Source organism: Canis aureus, chromosome 7 (genome assembly GCF_053574225.1).
Source record: "Canis aureus isolate CA01 chromosome 7, VMU_Caureus_v.1.0, whole genome shotgun sequence".
Classification (NCBI taxonomy): domain Eukaryota; kingdom Metazoa; phylum Chordata; class Mammalia; order Carnivora; family Canidae; genus Canis; species Canis aureus.
Genome location: NC_135617.1, coordinates 37,581,381 through 37,609,172, shown reverse-complemented (window position 1 = coordinate 37,609,172; position 27,792 = coordinate 37,581,381). Strand labels below are relative to the sequence as shown.

General features: G+C 33.8%; 1 protein-coding gene and 1 long non-coding RNA gene across 4 annotated transcripts in view; both read left to right on the top strand.

Moving 5' to 3' along the window:
• Positions 1–27,792, top strand: part of KCNQ5 (potassium voltage-gated channel subfamily Q member 5) — a 499,459-nt gene that overhangs the window by 107,498 nt on the left and 364,169 nt on the right. The gene's annotated exons all lie outside the window — the stretch shown is intronic.
• Positions 16,280–27,504, top strand: LOC144316823 (uncharacterized). Its single transcript, XR_013382665.1, has 2 exons — positions 16,280–16,419; positions 26,413–27,504. It is a non-coding gene; the product is annotated as an uncharacterized LOC144316823 (long non-coding RNA).

Genomic DNA, 27,792 nt, shown 5'->3' with positions numbered 1-27,792 from the left:
TCCCCTACTGGTAATAAGTCCAAATATTATTAAATCCAATTATGAAATCTTTAATAATATAAATAATGCATTTTATTAAACATTTTTCATGATTTTAGCTGTTCGAATGTAATTTAATCATGTTGATAGAATTTTAATGGAATTTAATCTAACACTACCATGCAGATTCATAATTTGAATTTTTAAAAAATGTGTAGTAAATACAAACCCATTTATTTTTAATTTTTCATTATACAATGTAATGGATAAAAACAGAACATAATGGCAGTTTCATAAATTCAGTATTTGTGACCATATCAATATTATGCTGCAATAAACATATGCCCTTTTAAAATCTAGATCCTGTCTTGCTATTAGGACCACACACAACTTATAAAGGGAAGAATGCTGGACTGGATTCAACTCTCTAGTTTGTATTCCTACCCAGATCTCTATAACACTAAGCCTTAGCTTTCTATTTGGTGAGCTGGTAATTCTAATTTAAACCTTGCCTATTTTATGGGAAAGTATTAGCTGAGATGGAAATACAGTTATCAGATACAGTGTGAATTTTTATTATTGTATCTCTCATGATACAATAGGTTTTGCTGCAATAACAAAAGAAAAACAAAGCTCCAAATCTCAGTGGCTTGAAACATGGAAGCTTATTTTCCTCTCATGCTTCACATCTACAGGGATTGGGCTCATTGTAATCCCTGTGAGATCAGGCTAAGGCATGCTCTATGCTAATACGTGCTTCCACTATCACTAGGTGAGGAGAAAGATGCAGGCAGATTATGCACTGGCGCTTAAAACTTTCTCCCAGAAATGACATGCCAATTCTACTCACATTTCATTGGCCAGAGCAAATCATATGTCCACATCAAACTTCAGAGTCAGGCGAGAGAGGAAACGCAAATATATCTACATCTATATCTATATCTGTATCTATATCTATATCTGTATAATACGAAGTAAGAAGAAAGACAGAGAGACACCACCCCTGCTGAGGAATCCTACAGCTACACTGGTGAAGATTTTTTGGGAAACATGAGTTAAAAACACGATATTGAAAAATGGGAAGGACGTGGATTTATGGAGAGAAAGTGATGAATTATAAAAAACAGAGAAGACAATTTCATCACAGAAATTCTGATTTGGGGGCTGTTCTTATTGAGTACATTTATATTGCTTTTGTGAAAATATCAGGACCTTTTAATCTAATGACTCAGCTTTTCTCTGTTTCTCTTGCACTTTGTCTTATTGCTTTGCCATTTTAAAGTCCAACAATGAGAGAAATTTTGAAAACTATGTGCATTTCCATGCGCTCAATCACTCCTTAAAACTGAAAAAATCAGTTAGGAAATCATTGGATACTCCATATTTCTTTTGTTACCTCTAATCACTTAATTACTTGAATTGTGCTCTCTAGACTTAGCAATTCATTGTAGTATCAGATCAATAAAAGGTTACATGCTTAAATCAAGTAAAAGTATGCAACTTTCAAATTCCTTGCAATTTGTAGGAGCCACCACCAAGGTTCAGTATTGTCATTCAATCATGGCACAACCACGGCTAGGGTACTTGTAACTTTTCATTTTCCTAAATTTTAGCCATATATTAATGAGAATATTGCAAGCCAAGCTTTACTTTGGAATTAAAGCAACTTTTTTGAGACAGAAATTAGGTGTCATCCTGATGCCAATCATAGTGAATTTCCAACTCTTTTTTAAGATTTTATTTATTTATTCATGAGAGACACAGAGAGAGGCAGAGATAGGCGAACCAGGCTTCCATGCAGGAGCCGGATGAGGAGCTTGATCCTGGAATTCCAGAGGCAAAGGCAGACACTCAACTGCTGAGCCACCCAGGTGTCCCAAATTTCCAACTCTTTTTAAAGAAAGTGATTATGTTCATTTCCTAGGGCTGCCATAACTACCACAAACTGGGTGGTTTAAAACAACAGAAGTTTATTCTTTCATAGTTCTGGAGGCCAGAAGTCTGAACTCAAAATGTCAGAAGGTCACATTTCCCCTGATGACTACAAGGAAGAATCCTTTCTTGCCTCTACCTAGCTTCCTGTGATTCCCAGCAACCTTTGGCATTCCTTGGTTTACAGGTGCACCACTACCATCTGCCTCTCATCACATGGCTGTTTCCCCTATGTCTCCCCTGTGTAACTCTGTGTTCCTGTCTCCAGTTTTTCTCTCCTTATAAGGACACCAGTCATTGGATTCAGAGCCCAACTGTAATCCATTGTGATCTCATCTTAACTATATTACATCTCCAAATAATATTTCTAAATAAAGCCACACTCACAGGTACAGTAGGTTAGGATTTCAATATATCTTTGGGAGTGGGGGGATATAATTCAACCTACAACAATGGCATTAATAAGCTTTTCTGTAAATCTGTGGCAAAATTCTGTGGCATACTTCCCCTCCCCACCCCAAAATACGTGACATATACTAATTTCACCAAGATCATTCCCTTTGCTTCTGATTGCCACTTTATTTAAAATTCTGCATTATTGTTTACTTGCCCTAAGTCCTGGTTCCTTGATATCAGCTCTTCTCTTCCTCTTGATTTTCTCAGTGGGACTTGTCAAACATCTACCTTGTTTCTAAAAGCATTGAGAGGCAGTTCAGATGAACCAGAGTAGACATGCCAGTGATCAAGGGTGAGTCACTGTTTCCCCCCTCTGTCAGGGATCTGCTGACAGATACTAATGGTAGCTGTCATTGAACTAAATATGAAGCAATGGTAAAAGAAAACAAAGGTTTTTTTTTTTTTTAAGATTTTATTTATTCATGAGAGACACACAGAGAGAAAGGCAGAGACATAGGCAGAGGGAAAAGCAGGCTGCATGTGGGGAGCCCGATGTAGGATTTGATACCGGGACTTCAGGACCATGCCCTGGGCTGAAGGCAGGTGCTCAACCCCTGAGCTACCCAGGCGTCCCTGCACTGCTTTTAATAGAGACACTTAGAATTGTTTCTCCTTGATCTTCAGCAACTACATTGGACACATTTAGCTAAAGGCTTTTTGAAAATCTTAACAGAATCTTAGAGCACCATCTTTTCTTTCAAAGTAATATTAATATAATTTTGAATGTAAGAATAAGGAAAAAGTTAGAAATTTCCATTTAGAATAATAAATTGAGATCCAATGCATCATCCTTTATTTTACATTTTATCAAACTAGTAGATACCATATGTTACATATACTTGTAGTAGTAGTCCAAAGTAATAAAACGGATTGATTCTACCTGACAGAAATACTAATCTTCTTAGTTATAGTAACAAAAGATGATATGCTGTATTGTAAACCTTGCCTAGAAGACAAGGATATGGATTTTGAGGTCTCTTAAGGATATGACTTTGTAATTCTAATATTTACCTATCCCTAGTTCAAGAGTTTATAAGCTAAGGTCCAGAATTTGGATAGAAAAAGACACATCTTTATTTTCGCCAACTCTGATGTTTAATACCTTCTTGATTGTGAATATAAGCAATAAACCATTGTATTATTGACTACAAATAAAAATCATAGATTTTTTTATTTCATTTTATTTATTTTTTAAAATGGTCTGTACACCTACCAGGGCTTGAACTCATGACCTTGAGATCAAGACCTGAGCTGAGATCAAGAATCAGATGCTTAACCAACTGAGACATCCAGGCACTCCCATAGAATATTTTTAAATCATATCACAGTTATTTAAAATATCTCATATAATTTGTACTCATTGCTACTTCAAAATTATGTTAGCTACTAGACATAATGCTAGACCTTGTTATTTACGCATTAATAATTATTTTAATATCTTGTTAACTATTTTTATAATATTTTTATTATTATGGCTTTATTTTATGCATTTTTAAAAATGGCTTTTAAGGCTTCATGGACTGCCAAAATGGCCCATGACACAAAAACAGAACCTCTATGCTGGTTTTAGTACCTTCTATTTCACAAGGGCTGTTAAACAGGAGGCTCAAATGTGAACATTAAATACTACAACTTCATTTCTTTTTTAGTCAACCAATTTATTCATCATCTGAATTTTTTTTAGAATATCATGATACCTAACACTGGACTACATGACTTAAGATACAAAGTTATAAAAATGGAAGTATAACGTAAATCCTATTCTCAGTGACATTATAAATCCAGTTAGCTACATAGCACATGAACTGCCATTTTTGTATATCTTAAAATAATAACATATAAAGCTTTTAAAAATATTTTCCAAATGCTGCCTTACATAATAAGAACTCATTGGACACCATCAATGAGGGTTATTAAATTGGTGGAGTAAGATCATACCAGTTTATAAGGAAAGAAGTGACATTCCCTTAAGCAGAGAGAGATGGAATAAGAAAAGGGTCAGCTCTTCCAATTCAGTGGGACTACCATTTCATGTTTCCTTGGAAAAATCCTACATTAGAAAATCCTCAGTCTTTTCCAGTGTCTAGTCTACACATTTCTTTAAAGTATAAAATAGCTTATTAGGAATAAAATGGGCTTGAGGACCTCAGAAAAAGCAAAGAGGAAGAAGGGGAATGATGTTGGACTTAGGAAAGTAGTTGCCTCTATGAACTTTGATATGGTTGATGTGGAGTTGTTTTCATTTCAACATTTTTCTAAGTGCAAATTCTCACAAAAACCAGGAAAAAAGATAGAGGTGAGCTGAGATAAACCCAGCCTGGCTTCCACATCATCCCATTGATTAAAACCTTCCTGTATAGAAACTGTCCTAGAATTCTCTTTACTCAAGAGTTGTTTTATAGACTAACAGCTTGTTAGAGCATTACTTGGCAACCTGTTATAAATGAGAATCTTGAGCCCTCACCCCAGACCTATTGAATCAGAATCTTCATTTTAATGAGATCCTTGAGTGGTTTGAATGTACATTAAATTTTGAGAAGCACTGATGACTTTAACTTCAACTATAACAGAGAGTATTAAATTCCTACACTTTACTCTTTCATGGTTTGAGTTTTTAGCTGTTGTTTGTGTCTTCTTCAAGAGATACGAGACCCGGGATCCCTGGGTGGCGCAGCGGTTTAGCGCCTGCCTTTGGCCCAGGGCGCGATCCTGGAGACCCGGGATCGAATCCCACGTCAGGCTCCCGGTGCATGGAGCCTGCTTCTCCCTCTGCCTATGTCTCTGCCTCTCTCTCTCTCTCTCTGTGTGACTATCATAAATAAATGAAAAAAAATTAAAAAAAAAAAGAGATACGAGACCCATATTAATAAAGAATGCATTTAATAATTACTTTGGGTGAAAATCTCATTAAATCAGGCAAATGTTCCTGAAGAGCTTGTAAACAGATTTTCATAATGGAGAGTACAGTGTATTAGAAAGACCAGCACTGCTGAGACCACAAACTTGCCAGGAAAGCTCAGTGAATGTAAGTGGTAAATGTTTAGAGGGAGCAAGAAGGCCCAAGTATTTATTGCATTTAGGCAAGTCATAAGTGCATGGTGTGCCAGGGAAAATTAATGTTTTTCCCGCACCAGGTCTGACATGTTCACACATGAATGTATTTCATTCAGAAAAAGTAAAGTCTCTAGAATGGCACAGTCTAGTTTTATGAGAAACAGATGTGTCATGGTTCACCCACTCCCTGACCACCTGTGGTTTCCCCATGACTCAACTTTCTTGAATAAAGGGAGTTAACTCTTGGATCTTGAACAAATTCTAAATTACATATTTATTTTCGTTCTCCTCATATTTCTCCTCACTGCTCATTGCCATGACAGAACCTTACAATTCAGAGAAGTTTGAATAAACTACTAAAAGAATTCTCAACACTCTAAAGCATGCTCATTTAAAGGCAAGTTCTTGTTTCTGATATTTAGATTGAGGTTCTGTCAAAAGCTCAAACAGAATACTGAGTTATTCAGCCAATTAGAAAGAGTGATTTTTGTTTATAATTTAAAACCACCTGGTTTTGAGTTGTTTTTACTACTAGTTTTTTAGTTGAGGGTAGGAATTATTCTCATTCAGAAATACACTTTACATTGGTCAGTCACTTAATCCTCAGCTACCCTTATTCATGGAATAACGTGGTCAAATTAAAATCATCAATATTCTGTAAACTTTAATACCTGCTATTAATACTTATTCTAAATCACTCTCTCCAATTGCTCACAAGTAGCCAGAAGGAAGGATTTGAACTTCGTTACATTTTATTTCTCCTGCCATGCTCTGCTTTCCATGGAAAATGGGCAGGGAAATGGTCCAAACATAGGTAGGTGAATGGAAAAATACAAAATGCAAAAAAACCCACATAGGGAATGGTCACTGACAATATTTTTTTAATATTTTTATTTCCATTTCCATAATCAATTTAGGATTGTTTTTGACACACTATCGAGGCATTTGGTTTTCCTTTTCACAGAATATTTTTTATTTATTTCAGAAAGGGTTATCTAATTAAAAGCATACATGTAAATTAATGTAGCCTATCAAGGAAGTACTCACCATTCAAGGTCAATTATAATTACAATTGACAACACTTCCAAAAAAAGCAAAACTTTTTTTGAAACCTCTAAGTACCTCATTGTTTATCACTTCAAAACTGAAATGCAAAGAACATGGATTTAAATACTGTAAAATTTTGGTCTGTATATCTTTGCTACCCAAAATAGTAAATGGCAAATTTTATGTACTTTTTATAAATGGAGAAACATAAGTGACAAAAAAGCAAATAACCTGAATACAGTGTGAGTCATTCACAAACTTTGAAAAAGACTTTCAAATGCATTTCATTACAGAGTTTTTGGAGTTCAAACGCACAAAACCTCTATATATGTAGAGTGAAAGAATGCCCTGGAAATAAATAATCTATGAAGTCTGGTATGATTAAATATTAATTAGTTAGTAATAAAGATTTACTGGAAATCAAGTTCAGTGCTATTTTGTATTTTCAGAAAATAACCTATTTAAATACAGTAGATCTGGAAACACAGCACTACTTAGAGTTTACTCAGGTCTGATAACCCTCAATGAATTATCAATGTATTTTGTGATTTATTAATTTTATAAGAAATAAAATCAGATGATGGTAGATTTTGGTCATAGACTGAGCTGTAGAAAAGGGATAACATGACCTTTTTTTGAAGTTGAAGTGATTTTTCATGTTGCCATAGTATGATGCATTTTAAGTCCATTTGATTAAAATAAAACACATTTCAGAATGCAAAGTTGTGCTATATGATCAAATATCCTTCAATCTAATACATTAAAATCACTGAATTTGAGGTTAAAATGCTTTGAATTAAATAGATATATAATAAAAATACCTGATCCAAAGGTCACACTTATACTGGTTTTGTATTTTTTACTTATTTAAGTGAGAAAGAGAGCATGTGTGGGGAAGAGGGGCAAAGGGAGAGGGGCTGAGGGAGAGTACCAAGCAGTTCCCTGCACAGGGAGCCAGACATGGGACATGGGGCTCCATCCCAGAACCCTGGGATCATGACCTGAGCCAAAGTCAGATGCTTAACTGAATGAGCCACCCAGGTGCCCCTGATTTTGTATCTTAAAGCAAGACTACAATGATGCCAAAAGGTTGTATCTTGCCCAGGACAAATCCTTTTACCTGATTATAACATCCTAAAAAATAACTTTTTACTGTTCAGTTCTTCCACTTCTAACCTTTCAACATATAATTAGTGGGTTTCATCAGCTTGTGTTACAAAAAAGTATATATCTTCACAGTATTCCATTTGACCAAGATATTATTTTAGATGTTTGCTTGGATACAGCTTAGTAGTGAGATAAAAAAAAGAAAGAAAAAAAAAGAAAAGAAAAGAAAAGAAAAAAGAAAGAAAAGAAAAGCTAACATATGGTTTTTAACATTAAGAAGCATACAACTAGCTCAATAGAAAAGCCTGTCTAAAATTAGCTTTAATACAAGAAGGGTTATCCAAAGTCCTGGGCAGGGGGAGGCATAGAGGCAGAGTAAGAAAAAAATATTTGAACTAGGTCTTAAGAGAAAGACAATGCTTTTAATAGAAATGTTGGAAGGTAGTTCCAAAGGGCAGGGTACAGTGTGAGCCAAGGCATGGCCTCATGAAAGAACAGGGTGCATTTAGGTAATGAATCATCTGATATGACTTGGGCTCAGAGTGGAAAAAGAGATTAGGATATATAAATGAAAATACTGGTTGAAGCTAGATGTGAAGGTTTAAATGACATGCTATATAGAATTAAGACTATTCTTACAAGTCATAAAGGACCAAGAAAGAATGTTCGCTGAGTTTGGTGAGTTTTTCTGTCATCCAGTCACATTCACATTGATTATTAAAAAGAGAAATGTAAAGATAATATACATATTTAGGATACAAAATCATCAAAGAGTTTGAATCACTAAAAATTGCCATTTTTGAAGGCCAGTAACTGTCAAAGGTCACCAGTGTCATATAGTTCACCTTGGTAAATTCATCCTTGACTTGTTTTATGAAAAAAGATTATTAACATGTAACATAATTAAGATTGAGAGAAGCATCACTATGATTTAGTGCCAAAAACAATGGATTGATTCTACAATTTTTCTGACCACCTAAGTACATTGTGAGGCACATTGTATATCTCTAGTCATTAATTGTTACTAGACTCATTTTGAGGATAAATTATGGCCAGAACATTTATATAAATTTCCCCCAAATCATTAACAAGTAAAGAATTCTGTAATTCAAAGGTACATCTTTTTTGCTTTTAGTTTGTTTGGATTTTGATTTGAACTTATATTTGAGTTGGGAGATAGTTTTTAAAAACAAAACAAAATACTAATTACAAACTAATTGCTTCTCTAAAATCAAGCTTTGTGCTACAAGACAGTTCTGCGTAAGTAGGAAGTACATAAGAGGAAGAATCTGATCCCAGGGCAGGATTAATGGCCTCAGGCATTTAAGCTAAAACATAAAGATGAAAAGGAGCTAACAGGTAAAAGAGCTAAGAGGATTTTGGGCAAAAAAAAGCAGCTTTCTTTATTTTTTCCCCTTTTTTATTAGCTATATCTCAAGGCAAATTAGCTTGGAAGTAAAAACCAAGGTGTTAAAAAAACATACTAGTTTCTCTGTGGCTCTGCCCCACCCATTGGTATGGGCACTCATCTTCAAAATCAACCCCACTTTATTTCTGAATCTCCAGATTGTATCTTGCACATTCACAACCACAGTCCATTACAGGTAAAGGATGTCCACACCTTCCTGAATTGATACATCCTAAGGTGCACTGGTTTAAACTGACAAACAGGGACAGCCAGTACATGTAAAATAGAAAGTTAACCTAGGCTATTTCAAAGCTATTTCTGACTCAATAATCTCTAATATTATGTTTCTAGTTTTTATACTGCTCTTATTTGAAAATGTGGTTTTATTAGAAACATGATATAGCAAACACATGCAGTGGCAAAGGGCAAGAACAAAGAATCAACTGATCTAGATTCTTCTAGATTCTAGAATACTTTCTGAAAAGACAGAAAAACTGTATACCTATTGTGAATGCTTGAATGTTATTTATAAATTAATAATTAGAATTTAGTTCAATTTCTTACTTTCTAAGAAGACAGAAAAATTGCTTTCATTTAAGAAAGATTCTATTTTTTTGTTATTATAACAAACAATGTCAAACATTAATTTAAAATATGTAGGATAATAGGAGAAAACGTTGAGATTTGGAGGAAGAAATAGTGATAGAAACCTAATTTTGGGTTGCTTTTTGATCTTTCTTTTTTCTGGGATGGAATTCATGAATAGAGCAGAGCTTATATTTTACCATCTCTATATGCAGTTAGCTTCATTTAGGGGTCTTTTCCCTCTTAATGTCCTACAAAACACTGTGTCAGGTACTAATGTACTTCAAGGTTTTGGTGATATAAATAAAACTGTATCAAGCATTCTCATATAGGTCTTTGTGGGGTATTTTACTTAGATAAAAGAGGTAAGAGAGGAACTCTGGGTTCTATGGTAAGTATGTTTAACTTTATAAGAAAATGCCAACTACTTTTCTAAAATGACTATATCATTTTGTATTCTAATTAGCAATGTATGAGAGTTATAGTTGCTCAAAATCTAAACCAGCACCTGATAGCAAAGGTTAAAGTTTTTTAGCCTTTCTAACTGTTATATAATGGTATCTTATTGTAGTTTTAATTTGCATTTACCTAATGATGCATTAACCTAATGATGGTAAACATTTTTGCATGTTATCACCTATTTTAAAAAGTTAGTTCTTTGTTTTCACTACTGAATGTAATAGTTCTTATAAATTTAGAATGAAAGACTTTTTTATTAGGTGTGTGTTTTGCAAATATTTTCTCCAAATCTGTCTTTTCATTTTCTTAGCAAAGTATTTTATAATTGTGTTGATTCTTTGAGCTTTCCTACATAGGCAATCATATCTGAAGATAAAAAAATTGTTTTATTTATTCCTTTCTAATCTGTATACCTTTTATTTTCTTTTTATACTTTATTGCACTGGCTAGGACAACTACCACAATGTTCCCACTACTCCTATTGGCATCGTAATAGTGAGAGCCAACAATCTTGCTGAGATTCTTGACTTTAAGTGAAAACATTTATTCTTTCACCATAAAGTGAAGTGTGTTAATTGTAGGCTTGCTGTTGAGTGTCCTTTACCAAGTTGAAGAAGTTTCTTTCTATTCTTGGTTCACTGAGGATTTTTATTATGAATGGATCCTGAATTTTGTCAAATGTTTCCATATCTATTGAGATGATTATATTTTTATTAGTATTATTGTTAGCTTGCTGAATCAGTTTTACATTTCTTCAAGACTCACTTTGACCTAAGGTATTATATTTTTTCTATACTACTGAACTTGATTTGCTAAAATTTTGTGTAATGTGAGAACATATTTTATACCAGTGATTCTTAGCTGGGGATAGTTTTGTTACCCAGGAGAGATTTGGCAATGTCTAAAGACGTGTTGTTAGAGCTAGGAGGGCAGGGAGGATTTGCTACTGGCATCTACTTGGTAGAGACTAACAAGGCTGCTAAATTGCATAGGAAATATTCCCCACAACAAAAGAAATTATTTGGCTCCAAATGTCAATAGTGGCAAGATTAAGAAATTCTGCTTTATAGGAATTCAGATCTTTTAAATTTGCTCACATTTGTTTTATGGCCTAGAATATGATTATCTTGGTAATGTTCAATGTACAAATAAAAAAAGTACATTCTCTTGATTAAGGAGGACTGTTGTATACATGTCAGTAAAGTAACTTTGGTGTTGTTCCATCTTATATATCCCTATTGAATTTTTATCTACTTTTTCTATAGATTGCTGAGAGAAGAGTGTAGCCATCAGTTAACTGTGAAGTTTTTGCTTCTCCTTTCAGTTCTATCAGTTTTTACTTCATGTATTATGAAACTATATAGTTACGTACATTCAGGTTTTTATAAATTCTTAAACAATGGACCTCTTTATCATACTAATGTTGCTCTTATTCCTTGCAATATTTCTTGTTCTAAAGTTTATTCTTTTTTATATTAATATAGTTATTACAGCTTTCTGTCGATTGATGTTTGTGTGGTGTATTTTTTCATCCTTGAATTTTTAACCTATCTGTGTTTCTGCATTTAAAGTGTACATATTATATAGCTGGAACTTTATTTTTTTAATCCTATTTAAATTCAATTAATTAACATATACTGTATTATTGGTTTCAGAGGTAGAGTTCAGGTGATTCATCAGTCTTATATAATATTGGTAGCTTATTACATCACATGCCCTCCTTAATGTCTGTCACCCAATTACCCCATTCCCCCACTCTCCTCCCCTCCAGCAACCCTTAGTTTGTTTCCTATGATTAAGAGTCTCTTATGGTTTGTCTTTCTCTATGATTTTATCTTGTTTTATTATTTCCTCTCTTCCTCTATGATCCTGTTTTGTTTCTTAAATTCCACATATGAATGAGATCATATGATAATTGTCATTCTCTTATTGACTTATTTCACTTAGCATACTATCCTCTAGTTCCATCCACATTGTTGCAAATGGCAAGATTTCATTTTTTGATGGTTGAGTAGAATTCCATTGTGTACATATATATACCACATCTTCTTTATCCATTCATCTGTTGATGGACATCGGGGCACTTTACATAGCTTTGCTATTGTAGACATTGCTGCTATAAACATTGGGGTGCAGGTGCTGCTTTGGATCACAACATTTGTATCTTTGTAGTAAATACCCAGTAGTGCAATTGCTGAGTCATAGGGTAGCTCTATTTTCAACTTTTTGGGGAACCTCCATACTGTTTTCAGAGTGGCTGCACCAGCTTTCATTCCCACCAACAGTGTGTGAAGCTTAGTTGGGACTTTCTTTAATTCACGTTGACAATTTCTGTTTCTTAATCAATATGTTTAGGGCATTTAATATATTGTTATGATAGATTTAAGCCTACTGTATTAATAATTGTTTTCTGCTGATTGCATGTGTTCTTCATTTCTTTTTCTTCTTTTCCTATCTTTGGATTAATTTTTAAAAATTATGATTCTATTTTATCTCTATTATTGGTCTGTTATTATTGTTCTTTTAAATTGTTTTTAGTAGTTGTTCTGGGATTTGAAGTTTAGATCTTTAACTTAACATTATATACCTTCAGGTGTTTTTATACCATTTCTCCTATAGTGTAAGAACCTTACACACATATTGTATTTACTCCTTCCCATTTATTATGATATTGTTATCATCCATTTTACTTCTATAGATAGCCTCACAATACATTATTTCTATTTTTGCTTTAGGAAGCTATATAATATATATAAATAATTAAAAGTAAGGAAAAAATATTTTATATTTACCTTTTTTTTCCATTTCCAGTGCTGTTTATTTATTTGTATAACTCGAAACTCTATTTCATATCTTAAGCATTCCGTCTAAAGAACTTCCTTTCACTTTTCTTCTGCAACAAGTTTGTTGGCTTCCTGGCTGTCCCCCAGAACCTGGTCACCTCCTGCATGCTCCTGCCACAGCAGAGACCTTTCTCCAGTTTCTACTCCCAGTCTTTCTCATGAGCACCTGATGGAGGCCCATGGACAAAAGTTTATGAGCAAATGTGGACTCCTCTGTGTCTGCAGTTCTATTAGTCCATGCTTGTCTTCTAAAAATTCATTAGAACTTTAGCTAATTTCTTCTTACTTTGTACCAGGACCCCTTCTTTCTGCCATGCTTTGCCCAAGATAAAACACTTGTATGTCCCTCTTAGAAGAACCTGTTACTCTTTGGAATTCAGTTTACTTTGCTCCCTTGCATCAAGGAAAGTTGCAATTTTGTACATCATCTGGCATTTATTTCTTAATAGAGGAGAGCAACACTCTTGAGGTTTTCTACATCCACTACTTCCTCTGTTGACGTGGACCTCCTCTTTTCACCTCTTAAATAAAGGTGGTAACTAGTTTTGGATTTGAAATGGCTCAAAGCATTTTGGAACTCCACTTTATGTATGTTTTAGGACAGATCCAATATTGCTCTTTAGTGTCTTATATTATCTTAGTTGCTTATTATTCAGAAAGAAATGTGTCACTGTCAGTACCTTGGAGTTTTTTATTTTAGAGATTATTTAGTATGACTTCAAAGGGTCTATTTCTACATAAGATTTTATTTCTAGAATCATTTCCCAAAAGCAGTGATTGTGAAAGTGCTATAAATTCCATGGCTAGAGATTAGGAGATGTTTGGAGGTGATAGCATGGGATGAGATTAACCTTGTGATTTGCCTAAATTCCTATCTATTACATTGTACTTTAATACAGAACTAAGTACTAAAATGTAGCATATTTTAATTTGTATAAATTTTATACATCTTATTAATAGCCAAATGATCTGTAGAACAAATTTATCATTCCCTGTCATATGTACTCAAATAATTTAAATACACATGCTTGATGGAAGTAATTTAAATTCATTAAGAAAAAGCAATAATTATTTTTAATTCCTTCAAACCCAGACTATAAACACAAACCAAAATTTCAAGATTCTTTTAAAATATGTATATGTTATTTATCAGAATTAAAGTCAGCTTCTGTATAATGAAAGCTGCCTTCCAGATATATGGAATGTAATATAGCAATTCAAATACAAAGAATGTTAATGCTGACAAAATAATGTCATCTTCATTTGTGCTAGGATGAAGGTTTTAAAGAAATTCAATACTGTATATGGATTAATACAAAAAGAAACTGGGACATGATAGAGCATTCAAACTGAGTTTTTCATGTAGTGTGCTCATATGCTAGCCCTTAAAAAAATGTGAATCATATTGAATCCTATCAACTGTGAGTGATGAAGTGTGGTTTACCAAGTAATCCACTCCATGGAAATGCTATTCACATAACACTACCTAATCAGTATGCATTCAAGCAACTTTTAAGGAAAATATATGCTTTCTTTATGGACAGATCTTTATTATTTTACTTTTTAAATTTTTCCACCATTAGTTACATTAGTGTCAGGTATATTACCTTTCTATTTTGTTGCTCATATAAATAAGCTTTTAAATTATGGCATTAGAACTATTATTATTTTATTTTGCTGTGTATTTGTTTTATATTATTTTTAAGACATTTTTCCTAGAAGATTTTAGTAATTTTGTGAAAAAAGCATAACTTTATCAAATCTGTAGCCACAGATAACCAAGGGGAGGGTTCAAGGCAACAAGTGTAAACTTTCTCTTTGTGTCCTCAACAGTTAACCTAACTATAAACAGCGTGGGTCACAACAGAATTCAAGCCACAGTAAAAAGCTGAAGCCTGAGCTGAGAGCCAGGATATAGCAGGAAACCTTTGACATTATCAGCTGCCAGTTAGGAAGAGTATAAGAAGTACAAAAACAATAAAGGAATAAAAATATGATTCAAGGCAATTGCAACATATTGATTTAATGCCTGTAGTCATTTTTTAATGTACTCACTTAATTAGATTGTGCACTTTATTTATATTTTATTACTCCATTGGTTTACCATTATAAAAAAATTAGTAAATTATGCATCTATAAGGAGGCATGTCAGAGCTAGGCCCTGTCCAGTGTTCTTACTAATAGGTTGACTAAAGATATAACCAAAGGAATGAAAGTATGTTGGGAAGAAGAGTTTACTAAAGTATGTCACCCAATTATAATAGCATTGTATGGTGACACATGGTAGTTATACTTATGGTGAACAGAGCATAATGTAGAGAAGTTGAATCACTACATTGTATACCTGACACTAATGTAACATTGCATGTCAACTAAACTCAAATAAAAATTTTTAAAAATAATACCTCATCCAGAATGTCCAGAAATTTCAACATTAATAATTAGAAGAGAGAATCCATTGAAACTAGAGGTTTAATAAATGAGGAAGGGGTATCTTTGGCTTTCAAGAACTTTCTAAGAAGTCAAGGGCTCTACATGATGCTTCTCATCTCAAATAAGCCTGGCTGTCCAGCACACAATCACTACCAACAACAATCAGAACTGCATAAAATCCTTTGGAGATAAATGATCTCTTCATTGAGATTCCTCTCTAGGAATGTGAAAAGATGGGGTCTAAACCCAAAACCAATCCATAAATTTTGGACCTGTAAGTCTGAAGTCAAAAGACATAAATCTTAGCAAACAAATTTCCTTTACTCCAATACTATCTGTGTCTCTCATCCCAGTTATAAGCAAAACATAATTATAGAAGAAGACAGAATCATCAGTTCAAGCTGACTATGGCTGAGGTTAAAGGAGGAGCATATCTAAGTTCAGCTTTATATAATAATAGTTGGCCTTTTTACATTTTTATTTAGTTCCTCAATAGAATGATGATTATGCAGGTGAATATTTTGAAATAATTATTTCTAGTAGAAGCATTGTCCAAGTTTTACCTACACATAAGTGGAAGACTGCTTCCTTATGCCTTCCCAGTTTACCTGGTACAGTGCCAATTTATAGCTCTTCCATTCTCAAAATATAGTGTGGATGAAAATATAAAGCCACAGTCACCCTGCTAATGAGCCACTCCTCAAGAGATAGGGGAAACTACTAGCTAAATATACCACAGATAGTATTAAATACTGCTGAAAATTAAGCTTCATACGTTTTTAAATCACATTAAAAAAAACTAATGCAAAAGAAGCGTGATATAAGTAAAGAGATAAAGCTTCACATGTATATACTCCAATCTAATTTCAAATCGAAGTGCCTATAGGACTTAAAAATACAGTGAGATGAAAAGGGAAGGAAGTAGATAAGATGTGCAAATAAGACAACCATTACAAAAAGAGTGAAAGAGCAAGGAGAAGCCTAACGGTTACTGAACAGAGCCGACTGGAATACTCAGCATTCCTGTCCCAGAATGACACAGAACTCTCAGCAAATAATTTCATGAGAAAGGCAAAGGAGTCTTTTTCCAGATGACAGACTCTCTTCACAATGAGGGTATGCTCCTGTTGGACTTTGTCTATACTTGGCAATTTTTATTGATAAACCATGTCCAGTAATTTACGCTGTACCAAGAAAGCTCTTGTTAGAAGAGCATTAGCCTCCAGATTTGGGTCTAATACACAATGTAGCAAGGTCTCTTGGGTAAAGTTTTAAGAGCAATTAGAGCTAATTAAAAAGACAGGCTTGTTACCACCTGAACAATGGTGAAAAAAGAGCCAGTGACTTGGCTTTTGATTTTGAGCTTCACCCAAGTTAAAGCTGAATACAATTGTTTTTTTAGGAGTGGGGGGGTGGGCGGGGGAGGTGGTTATGTGAATGGGGTGAGAGGGTTCATAATCATAGACACCAGATCAACTTTGGAATAAAAGTGAAAGGCATTCTTAGTTGCTTTCAAAACCTCTAAAAATAGCCTGATGTCTCCGCCAAAGCTAATATAGACAGGATTCCCATGGAAACCCTCTGGGCTAGAAGGGGAGGAGTATTATTTTTTCACCAGTTATTGGTTGAATACATCTGTCCATTAATGCATCACTCTTCCTCATAATGTAGGACTGTATCTGTTGTCCAAACTGATTGACCAAATCCTAAAGGTACCTACTTTTTCTGATCTTCTTAACTAATGAAGAAAAAAAGTACAGCAGTGACTATGCTTGATAGAAAATTTTCACAAGGAAAGCTAAACAGAAAAAAAAAACAAAAACCACGTGCTACCTTGTTCACATTCTCTTTATGCTCTAGTTTTAACAACTAGCTTCTAATTCCTAGTTTGAGTCCATGGTCATGGCTGGATTTTTTTATATTACTCACCCCTCCTTTACATTTTCTCATTTTGGGGGGGAAGGGTCTCATTTCTGGATGTATTTGTCAATTCTGAGAAACTAAGAAGAAGAAAAGGATATAAAATAAGCCTGAATTTGATTGTGAAGTTTGTCCTTGGGCAGACTTATTTTCTTCACTTGCAGATAGAAGGTAAAAATTTAAGAAATTAAGCCAGGAATGATCAATTTATCTGTTTCTTTTCTCTTAGAATTATATAGCACCTTTGGGAAAAGAAATTTAACAAAATAACCAGCTATAATCACTATCATTTATAGATACTAAGATCAAAAGAACTTAAATATTTTTAAAGGTTACAAAAAACAAGAGTATAGTAAAATTATAAAGGTATTTTCCACATAGGTTTAATAAATAAAAATTATGACGAATTTAATGACTAATTGACAGTCATTTAAAAAATTCTACAACTTCATACTTTCATCTTTTCCTCTTTAGCCTACTAGGATATATTTTCTAAGCCACATTACAAAAAATAATTAATGTAGGTACATAGTTCTTACTATCCAAAATATATCCATATAAATCAGATTTAATCATCACAAATATAAACATAAAAGGTTATAAAGTCATAATTTTTCGTACTTCTTCCAGAATTATTAAATAATATACATATTCATCATATGTCATTTCATTTCTTTATGTGGTTAATTTGACCTGTAGTTCTAAAAGACATCTTTTCAGTAAGCAATACACATATTTTTTTGCTTAGTATTTATATCTTTAAATAAGGGTGGGGAAAAGGATGTAATAATCTAAAGTATTACAGTTCATTATCCCTAAATATTCAGTAAAGTTTCATTTTAGAATATTAGCTCCAATAATAGTAGTGGCAGTTGGAAGCAAACCTTTAATAAGCAGAAGTCACTGAGATTTCTAGATAGTATCTGGAAGTGACTAAGGCCAGGTGCTAAAAAGGCCTGGTTTTTCCTCCCCTTATCACAGTGGTCCAGATGCTGGTGCAGAGGAATCTGTGGGTTCTACACATACCCTTTTTCATCACTAGAGTGGGTGTGGGGCAGAAAATATTTTCATTATTCCCAGCCCCACCTCCCAGAGATATTCACTATTAGCCAGAGAGAACCCCATTAGAGGGGCCTAATCAATTAAAAATATCTGCTGGCTTTCTATTTAGAGAGAATTCATAAAATCACATTAAATGTTTGGGGGGGGAATATAGAATAGGATATCACAGTCAGGAAAGAATGCTGGTGTGTGTGTGTGTGTGTGTGTGTGTGTGTGTGTGTGTGTGTGTATAACTTTACAGATTTAAATTTTTTAGTGCATGGTTTGTATTTTATGAGAACACATTAGGAGGTGAGGAGAGCACAGTGTAAAAACCATAAGCCCACATCTTTACCATTAAATTGCTGGGTGATCTTAGAATGTTATTTTTTAAAATATGTTTTTGATTTGGACCTTCCACATCTGAAAAGATGACACATTTAATGATGTGATATCAAATCATTTATCATTTTAATCAGACATTAGCTTTCACTGTGGCCAAATAGCCCTTGACACTGAAGGATTTTGAAAATATCAAGAAGAAAAGGCAGTGTAGTTTGGCCAAAAATGTGATACTATTGGAATCTATAAGAAAGTTTATTTAGATTAATATCCACAGTTGTACAGCTTTTCCTAGGCACTAGAATAGACACAAAGTATTGTCTAAATAATAAAAAGCTGGCTTATGATTAAATGAGTAAGTAATACTACACATTATTTGCCACTGTTTGAACAAGTTACATTTACTGCTGTGTCTCAAGAATTAAGTAAATACTACATTCATCCATTTCAGTTAGATTTTCTTTTTTAAGCTTTCTGCTAAATTGGCCTATCATTGTCATTTGAATCTGATTTAAACATTTAATCTTATCTTCCCAAGATATAAACCATTTTAGTAGTGCTTGTAGTAAACACACACACAAAAAAAACCCTACACAATTATATTAAGCTAATATCTAGAATCAGATTCATTTTTATATAACAATAATAAATGGTAGGTTTTAGTTATCTGTGAACTATAAATAACATAATGCATACACCACTTATTTATTACAAACATAGATATCTTTCATATAAAGATATATCTTATTTATTTTTCTGAAAAAGTGCTAGTGCCCAGGGCCCTAGGTATGTCACTTCACAGCACATTGAACTATATTAACAAACATTACATTTATTATTTTTTAAACAGACGTAATAGCCCCAGAGGCAGGATGTATTGGTCTTAAAGGGATGAGTTATCATAAACACTATCTGTGTAGACATTTGAAAGAAACAGCGTGGGAGTTAAAATTACAGGTTCAAGAACCTATTTTTCATATTTCTCCCACACATATACTCATCTTCTGTCATATTCTTTCCTAAAAGTTTGCAAATTTCCAGTGTTTCTTAGTAAACCTTTCCTTCAAATAAGTGCATAAAATGTCAACTATAAGTCATGTTTGGTGCCCTTTATTGTCTTACGTAAGAATTCTTTATATCTGTATGCTTATCTTATAAATTCTTACAGTTCTAATGGTTTAGTAAAGAACAAATTATGTTATCAGAGGAAAGGTGTTCATTTCAGGTCTGAGACCTCTGTTGTAATTTCTGTCACAAAAAGAATGCTCTCGCTAGTGTTTTCTCTGAATTCCATGATATTCCACTTAAGGTTTGGGAAGTAAAGAGAGAGAAAGCCTAAAGAGGAGGGAGATGCATGGGGGAACATTTTTAGTGATCCATGTTTCTAAGTAGTCCCTTAAGGGGTAATCATGTGCTATTGTGGCAAGAACAGGACATTTGGAGAAGAAAAAAGAAACCTGACCTGAGTTCTGGCTCCAGCATTTTCTTGTCCTGTGTCTTTGGGAAAATCATGTCTCTTTACACTTTAATCTCCATCTCAATATACAACACTAATGAATATAGGATCTGGGGGCAGATCAAAATTTTTTTGTTTTTGTAAAATGACTGTGTAAACTCTAAGTTACTATAGAAATATAAGGTCTAATGGTCATTATTTTGATGATAGCTAACTAGAAGAACGAAAGAAAATCTAAGTAAGCCAAGTCACTAGAAAGGCTGTGTTTGCCAAGGTCATACTCAGAGCACTAAGCAAATGTTGTAAATATGTGACATCTAATCATGAGGAAACACATTGCTAGTTTAGTTGGAAATTTTCTATGAATTAAAAATTGCACTCATTTGGAATGGCAAAACAAAAATAAAAATGAACAAAAAATGTATGACACTTTATTAAGATATATTCTTCTAGCTAGAAATCAGTGTTTGGTATCAGGTGAGATGAAAAAAATATAAACCACTTGATGTGATAAATACATATGAAGCATCTAGCATATGCCAACTATTCTAGTTGTTAAAGATACTATGGTAAGCAAGACAAACACAATTTCTCATTTCTTCGAGTTCATATTCTAGTTGGAGGGGTGGAGAGGAACACAATCATCAGAATATCAAGTCAAGATAAGGACTATGGAGAGAACTAAAAACAGAGCAATAAGTGAGAATGACTGGTGTCTGCTTTCCACTAGGTGGTCAAGAAAGTCCCTTCTTGATGAGTGATATTTAAGCTGAAATCTCAATGACCAAAAATAAGCCAGTCCTATGAAGACTTCAGAATGAGTGTTCCATGAAGAAGGACCAGTTAGTATAAAAAAAGGTCTTAAAATTGGAGTAAGATAGTTGTGCTTCAGGGTCAGTGTAGCTGGAATGTACTGGTCAAGGTGGAAGTGTGGACTAAGATACTGATAAGTAGGAGATAGCTCATATCTACCTTCCCATACCACTTGTAAGGAGTTTAGGTTGTATTATATGATTTTATTGTATGCATTGTGTTGTACTTGGATTCTATTATATGACTTACCCTGGAAAGTTTCAAGCAGGATAATGGCTTGATATGATTAGTATATAAAAAACATATACTTTACAGATAGTAGACTATAAGAGGAAAAAAATAGAAGCCTGAAAACCCATTAGGAGATTACTGAATTGTCAGTAAGAAATCAGAGTGGCTTGGGGTGCCTGGGAGGCTTAGTTGGCTGAGCGTCCAACTCTTGATTTCAGCTCAGGTCATAATCTTGGCATCGTGAGATGAAGCCTCACAGCAGGCTCCATTCTCAGCATGGAGTCTTCTTGAGATTCTCTCTCTCTCTCTCTCTCTCTCTCCCCCTTCTTGTGCTTACTATAAATAAATAAATAAATAAATAAATAAATAAATAAATAAATAATTTTAAAATGATTGATCATAATGACTTAAACTAGTATATTAACTAGTAATAAAATCATTTTTTATTCATTTGTTCATTCAACAATATTTATTGATGGTCTATATGTGCCCAATCCTGTTCTAGACATTGGGCTTGCAGCAAAGGCAAAGAATCTGCCCTCCCTTATGTAGTTTATATTCAATGATGAATATAGACAGTCAAGGGGAATGATGGGTAGTGAGACTATTTTAGACAGGTCAGTCAATGAAGACTTCTGATCAGACATAAATGAAGAGAGGGAGCGAGCATTGCAATTGTCTGGAGAAAGGAGGACTCAGGCAAAGCAGAAGGTAGGCCCTAGAATGGGAATGTGCTTGGAGACTTGGCACAATTGGGTAGGAGGCACGTGGCAACAGTTTTGGTCTGGAGGCTACCTAGGGCAAGATCATGCAGCATTAGCTAGACACGGTAAGGACTTTGGATTTTGTTCTAAATTTTATGAAAATTCAATTGTACTACTAAGTATTTACCCAAAGGATACAAAAATACTGATTTGAGGAGGCACATGTACCCTCATGTTTATAGCAGCATTATCAACAATAGCCAAATTATGGAAGGAGCCCAAATGTCCATTGACTGATGAATGGATAAAGATGCAATGTGTATGTACAATGGGATATTATTCAGCCATCAAAAAGAATGAAATCTTGACATTTGCAATGTCATGGATGGAGCATAATGTATTATGCTAAGCAAAATAAGTCAGTCAGAGAAAGACATCTGAGTTGAATGCTGCAAAGAAATTGAATACAAAGAGACCAGGGAATTGACTGTTGAATTTGCCACACAGCAGCAGTTGGGGAAGAGCCTTCTTGAAGGAATTTAGTAGGGAAGGCCAACTGGAACGGATAGAAAAGGGAAGATAACCACTGATAGCTCCTTTGAGAAATTTTGCTTTGGAGGTGAGATGGGACAAGAGCTGGGTTCAAGTAGTGTGATTTTTGTTGTTCTTTATTTGTTGTTTAGTTTTGTTTGGTTGTAGAGCAACTTTGTTTTCTGATGTGATGGTTTTGGTACAGAGGGAAAAATTGATGTACAAAAGAGAGAGGATAATTACTAGAGAAAAGTCTCTTAGAGAAGATGAGATATGTGGCCCATGTGGAAAAGGAGTGAACGTTGAAAAGGAGCTGGAACTCTTCATCTAAAATAATTAGAAGACAAGATAAAGTGGGTACAAATGAGTGGCCCCAGTCATCATATCACAATCTAGTTCATGAAATTTGTGGGCTTCTTTGTAGCTGCCTTATTTTTTAAAAAAAGCTGTGTGTGTATGTGTGTGTGCATGTGCGTGTAATTTCTTTCAGTTGTAAAAGCCAACTTTTGGTTTCTTTTCATCATGTCCCAATATGGGACCATCCTGTATGATTTACACTTACAAATATTTCACTGTCTGCTTCACTGCTGGAGCAATGTGTTGGGCTTCAGCCAAAAATCCTTGCAGTGGAGGAGAGGAAAGCATTTCATCATGGAAGGGATGATGAAAAGAGTCACTCCCCAAATAGCCCACCTCCCTATCTTTGGCCCCAGTCAGGAACTCCCAAGATACTCCTTTTTGCCCAAATGCTTTTATCTTCCTATTTCTACTTATGCAGTGACCAGAAAAGAATAAGCTACCAGTAGAAGAGCAGAAGAGAATAAAATAATTTTAAAGTAGGACAGAGATACTATGGCATGCCAACTTATGGATAGAGATCAAAGGCACGTATTGTCAATTTTGTTCATCTTTTCAAAAGTGATTTTGAAGTTTTGAAAATAAGATGGGAAAATACGTATCAATGACATAATGTTTAATACTATGTACATAATAAAAACACAGCCTTAGGGTAACAGTGTGGTTTGTTTGATAGAATTATAAAGTATCAAAATAAATCTAACCATGATCAAATGCAAAATCATACATGCAATCACAAAATATACAAACTTCTCTGTATTTTTCAGTTCTTGGAATCATGTGGGGAGCTTTTAAATAAAGTGTGTAAGCTTCACTTCAGATCATTAAATAAGAATCTCTGGAAAGATATCTAGGCACTAATTTTTAAAACTTTCTAGATGATTCCATGTGCAATCAAGTTTAGAACCATTAGGCTGATCATTGGGAATGTCTTGTAAAAATGCACTGAACTGTATCATAAACTCCTGTTCTGGTCATTGTGAACTGCCTGATACTGTCATGTAGAAAGAAAAAATTCCACTAAAATGCAATGCTACACCTTTAGAAAATTTTTAGTTCATAACATGGACTGAAAATAGTTTATATAAAGGACCAGAAGTGAAAATGATGACTTTTTCTTGATTTGTCTCAAGATGGTGATATAGAATAAAAAGTTCAACAGACTAGAAGATGCAAAGGACTCAACAGCTGTTAATTCAATTGAAGTGGGAATTCAGCAGGACTATTGAAAAACTATTTTTAGGCACTATGCTGATAGGTGATACCTTCTATCACACCCCCCTGTAGAGAGCTTGCCTAGAGTAGACACAAGTTTTAAAAACCATGTTCAATAAAAGAAACTGAATCCTGTAATTCTATAAACAGAGCCAATAGCATGGAAATCCTTTCAATACCATCTCAAAGAAGAGCTTGAGAAAGATTAAACGGGAGGTATGGTTTAAAAATGGATTGTAATGGCCCATTTGACTTAAATTTCTTTTCAAGAGAAACAAATTCTAGGAAACACTGGTAGCTATATTGGGTGAAATCATTCTATTATCAATAGTCCAAAAATAGAAGCAATGGGAACAGAGAAAGAGGCAGAAGGATGAGTAGTTCTATTCTCCAGATGCCTGAAAGGTATTACCACAGAAGACACCCAGAGACTTCTCACCTACTCTTCTGCTTTTGTATTAAGCATTAAAACATCAGTAGATGATTGTGAGAAGTTTCTATGATGCCTGAGGAAGAAAAATGACAAATAGATTTACTTCAGGGATTTGAAAGGAATGAAATATGAGACTAAGTATTATACTCTGTGAAAGGAATAAAATATAACACTCCATATAATCTGCAGAACGGTTGGTTTTGTTTTTAAAAACCAAGATGACCTGAATTATTTTTAAATCAAGAAGTTTTAGTACGAGGTCAATAATTATTTCAAGTAGAGAGGAACCATTATTCATATGTGTGGATCAGTTCTCTTGTCTTATACTTCTAGGGCACTCTTATTGCATATGAACTTAGATATTACAACTCCTTGTCCATTATTGAGATTCATTTAGTACTTCCATGTGAATATCATAGAATAGACTTTGAAAAACTAAAAATAGATACCTTAGAAGTACCTTGTACATGCAATCATAAATAAGTATTATTAGCCCCTAAAGGATCTTTGCACTTATAGTTAACAATACTGTATTGTGGTGGAAGAATTTATTGAGAGAGTAGATGTCATGTTAAATGTTCTTACCACACTACAAATCTTTTTAGGTAAATGTGGAACTACAGAAAATATTCCTTTACTCATTTATTCATCCACAAACTTTTATTGCTTACTAATGTGCCAAATATTGTATTGGACATTCAGACATATAAATAAATATGAAATCCTCATAGCTTTCAAAGGATCCTAAGTGTAGATGTAGGATATGGGAGGGAGATGATATCAAATCAGATGCACTGAAAGAGGTTCTCGCACTTCTAGAATAGAAGCAGATAAAGGAGTGGGCAACCTTTCTGTAATGGTGAGTGGGGATTGAAAGAGTACAAAAAAAAGTGGAAGAAAGCTTTCCTGAGTGAATGCAGGTTTATGTGTAGCCACGACGGAGGGATTATTGGGGGGACCATGACAGGAGCAGATCTCAAAAGGTGAGTAGGATTCAAGACTCAGGCAAGATGGACATGTATTCATTTATTCTAACTCAAAAAATAATAATAATTAATATACTTTCACTTGAATTAAACTTACTTTTTTACATAAAGGCCTTGAAAAATGGAATATCTAACCCATTAGGAAACCTAAGTAATATTTAGTTTCAATAATGACTGCTTATGGCAATACAATTTATACATAAGGATTTTTTTGTCAGACTTCATTAAAACTGGGTTCTATGACTTTGATAACAGATTTATTTAATAGTTCCTGTGATCTGAGAAGCTGGGGAGGCAGGTATAAGGGAGCAGAGGATAAGATCTATGGAAGGGAATTTATGGATATGGAACAAAGACTTTGAGAATTCCTGAATTATTTGTATGTAAAACCTGTGTGTGTGTGTGTGTGTGTGTGTGTGTGTTTCCTGAATAACCTGTAGTTTTCAACAAATTCTAAAATGATTCATAAAAAATAAAAATAAATAAATAAAGATAAATAAATAAATAAAATGATTCATAGCTCTAAAAAATTTAAGATCTTTTGTTTTAACATAAGAAAATTTTTATATATCTGCTGATACAGACTTTTTGTCAATTCAGTATTCTTATTCTGAGTTTATGAAAAATTGCTCTATGAAATTTGGCCCTAAATTAATGAATTGTATATCTTGAGATAGTTTATCTTTGATAAACACATTTCTTTCAAAATGGTGTATATATTTTAGAATACTTACTGCAAAAAATACATTGATGTAAAGATTATACACAAAATTACAATGTAGACCTTAATTTATGGTTGGCCATTGCAGTGGCCTACTGTATTACAGAGTGCAATGAGGAAAGTCTTAAGGCTAATTGTTGAAAAAGATAATAATTTACAAATTTTGGAAAGTAGACACCGGTCTGTAACATTTGTGCATTGTTCATTGTAAATTGTTAAGTGATTCTACATACTAAGTAGTGAAATTCCTTGTTCATCTTAGTAAAATAAATGGGCTTTGTAGAAGTGAAAACTCCTAACATATTAATTGTTGTTTATGGGGTGAGAAGATAGTATTACTATTTTTTTCTTTTTTTTAGAGAGAGAGAGAGGGCGAGCATGAGCAAGGTGAGGGGCAAAGGGAAGGGGAGAGAGAAAATCCCAAGCAGACTCCCCACTGAGCAAGAAACTTACCCCAAGACTCCATCTCATGACCCTGAGATCGCAACCTGAGCTGAAATCAAGAGTTGGACACTTAACTGACTAAGCCACCCAGGCACCCTAAAGACAGTAGTACTTTTAAAACATACTTTACTGAGCTACAGAATTCGGAAAAAACAACAACGATGTGCTCTCTGCCCCACCCCTGGAGAAACACCACTGAGAAATGTTCAGATTGAGCTATCCTAGGAACTCTGAAGCTATATTTACTGAAAATATAACATCTGTACACACCTGAATTGTGGTGGGTTACTTTACAGATATCAAACAAAATTTTAAAATAGAACTGTAATTGTCAAGGGTATCTTTTATTTAGTGTCACAGATAATTTAATTTAGTAAATCAGTGTTGTACTTTATAAAACACAGTATTGAATATATCAATAAACAAAAGTAGCAATGTATAAAAGCCATTAGCAAATCTCAGTACTTTGAAATTTCAAATTAAGATTCTGTTTGAAGCTTTCTTTTAGAGGTGAGAGTTATATATATTTTAAAGGGAAAACAATCAAAATATTTGGCAAAATCAACATCAAACTTTCTACAAGAAGCATATGGAAATGCAAAGGACCAAGAATAGCTAACATCATCTGGTAGGTTTGCATTACAAAAACATAAGACCTATTATAAAATCATAACATTTAAGATAGTACAGTATTGATTGTGAAGACGACCAGCAATAAATCAATGGAATAGAGTAGTGTCCAGAAACAGACCCACACATACAGGTGCCCTAATTTATGACAAAGATAACACTGTGGTGCACAGAAAAAGGATTTTTTTTCCAATGACATCTGCAAGGTCAATTGGATAATCTTATGGTAAAAACAAATCTTGACCTTCCCTTATCAAAACATACACAAAAATCAATTCTAGATGAATTGCAATTCTAAGAGTAAAGGTTTAAAAAAAAAAAAAACCTTCTAGAATAAGGTTTGGCAAACTTTTCTTAAAGAGCCAGATAGTAAATATTTTAGGCCTTGCAGATCAAATAGTCTTTTTTTGCAACTACTCAATTCTGCCTTTGTCATATGAAAGCAGTCATAGACAACAAGTAAGTGAATAAGCTTCTATTTGTTCCAATAAATGTTTATTTGCAAAAACAGATAGCAGTCTGGATTTAGCTTGCAGGATATATAGTTTTCCAACCCCTATTCTAGAATCTCTCTGACCTTGCAGTAAGCAAGGATTTCTTAAACTGAACACAAAAAAAAAATATATATATATATAGAAAGAAAGAAAGAAAGAAAGAAAGAAAGA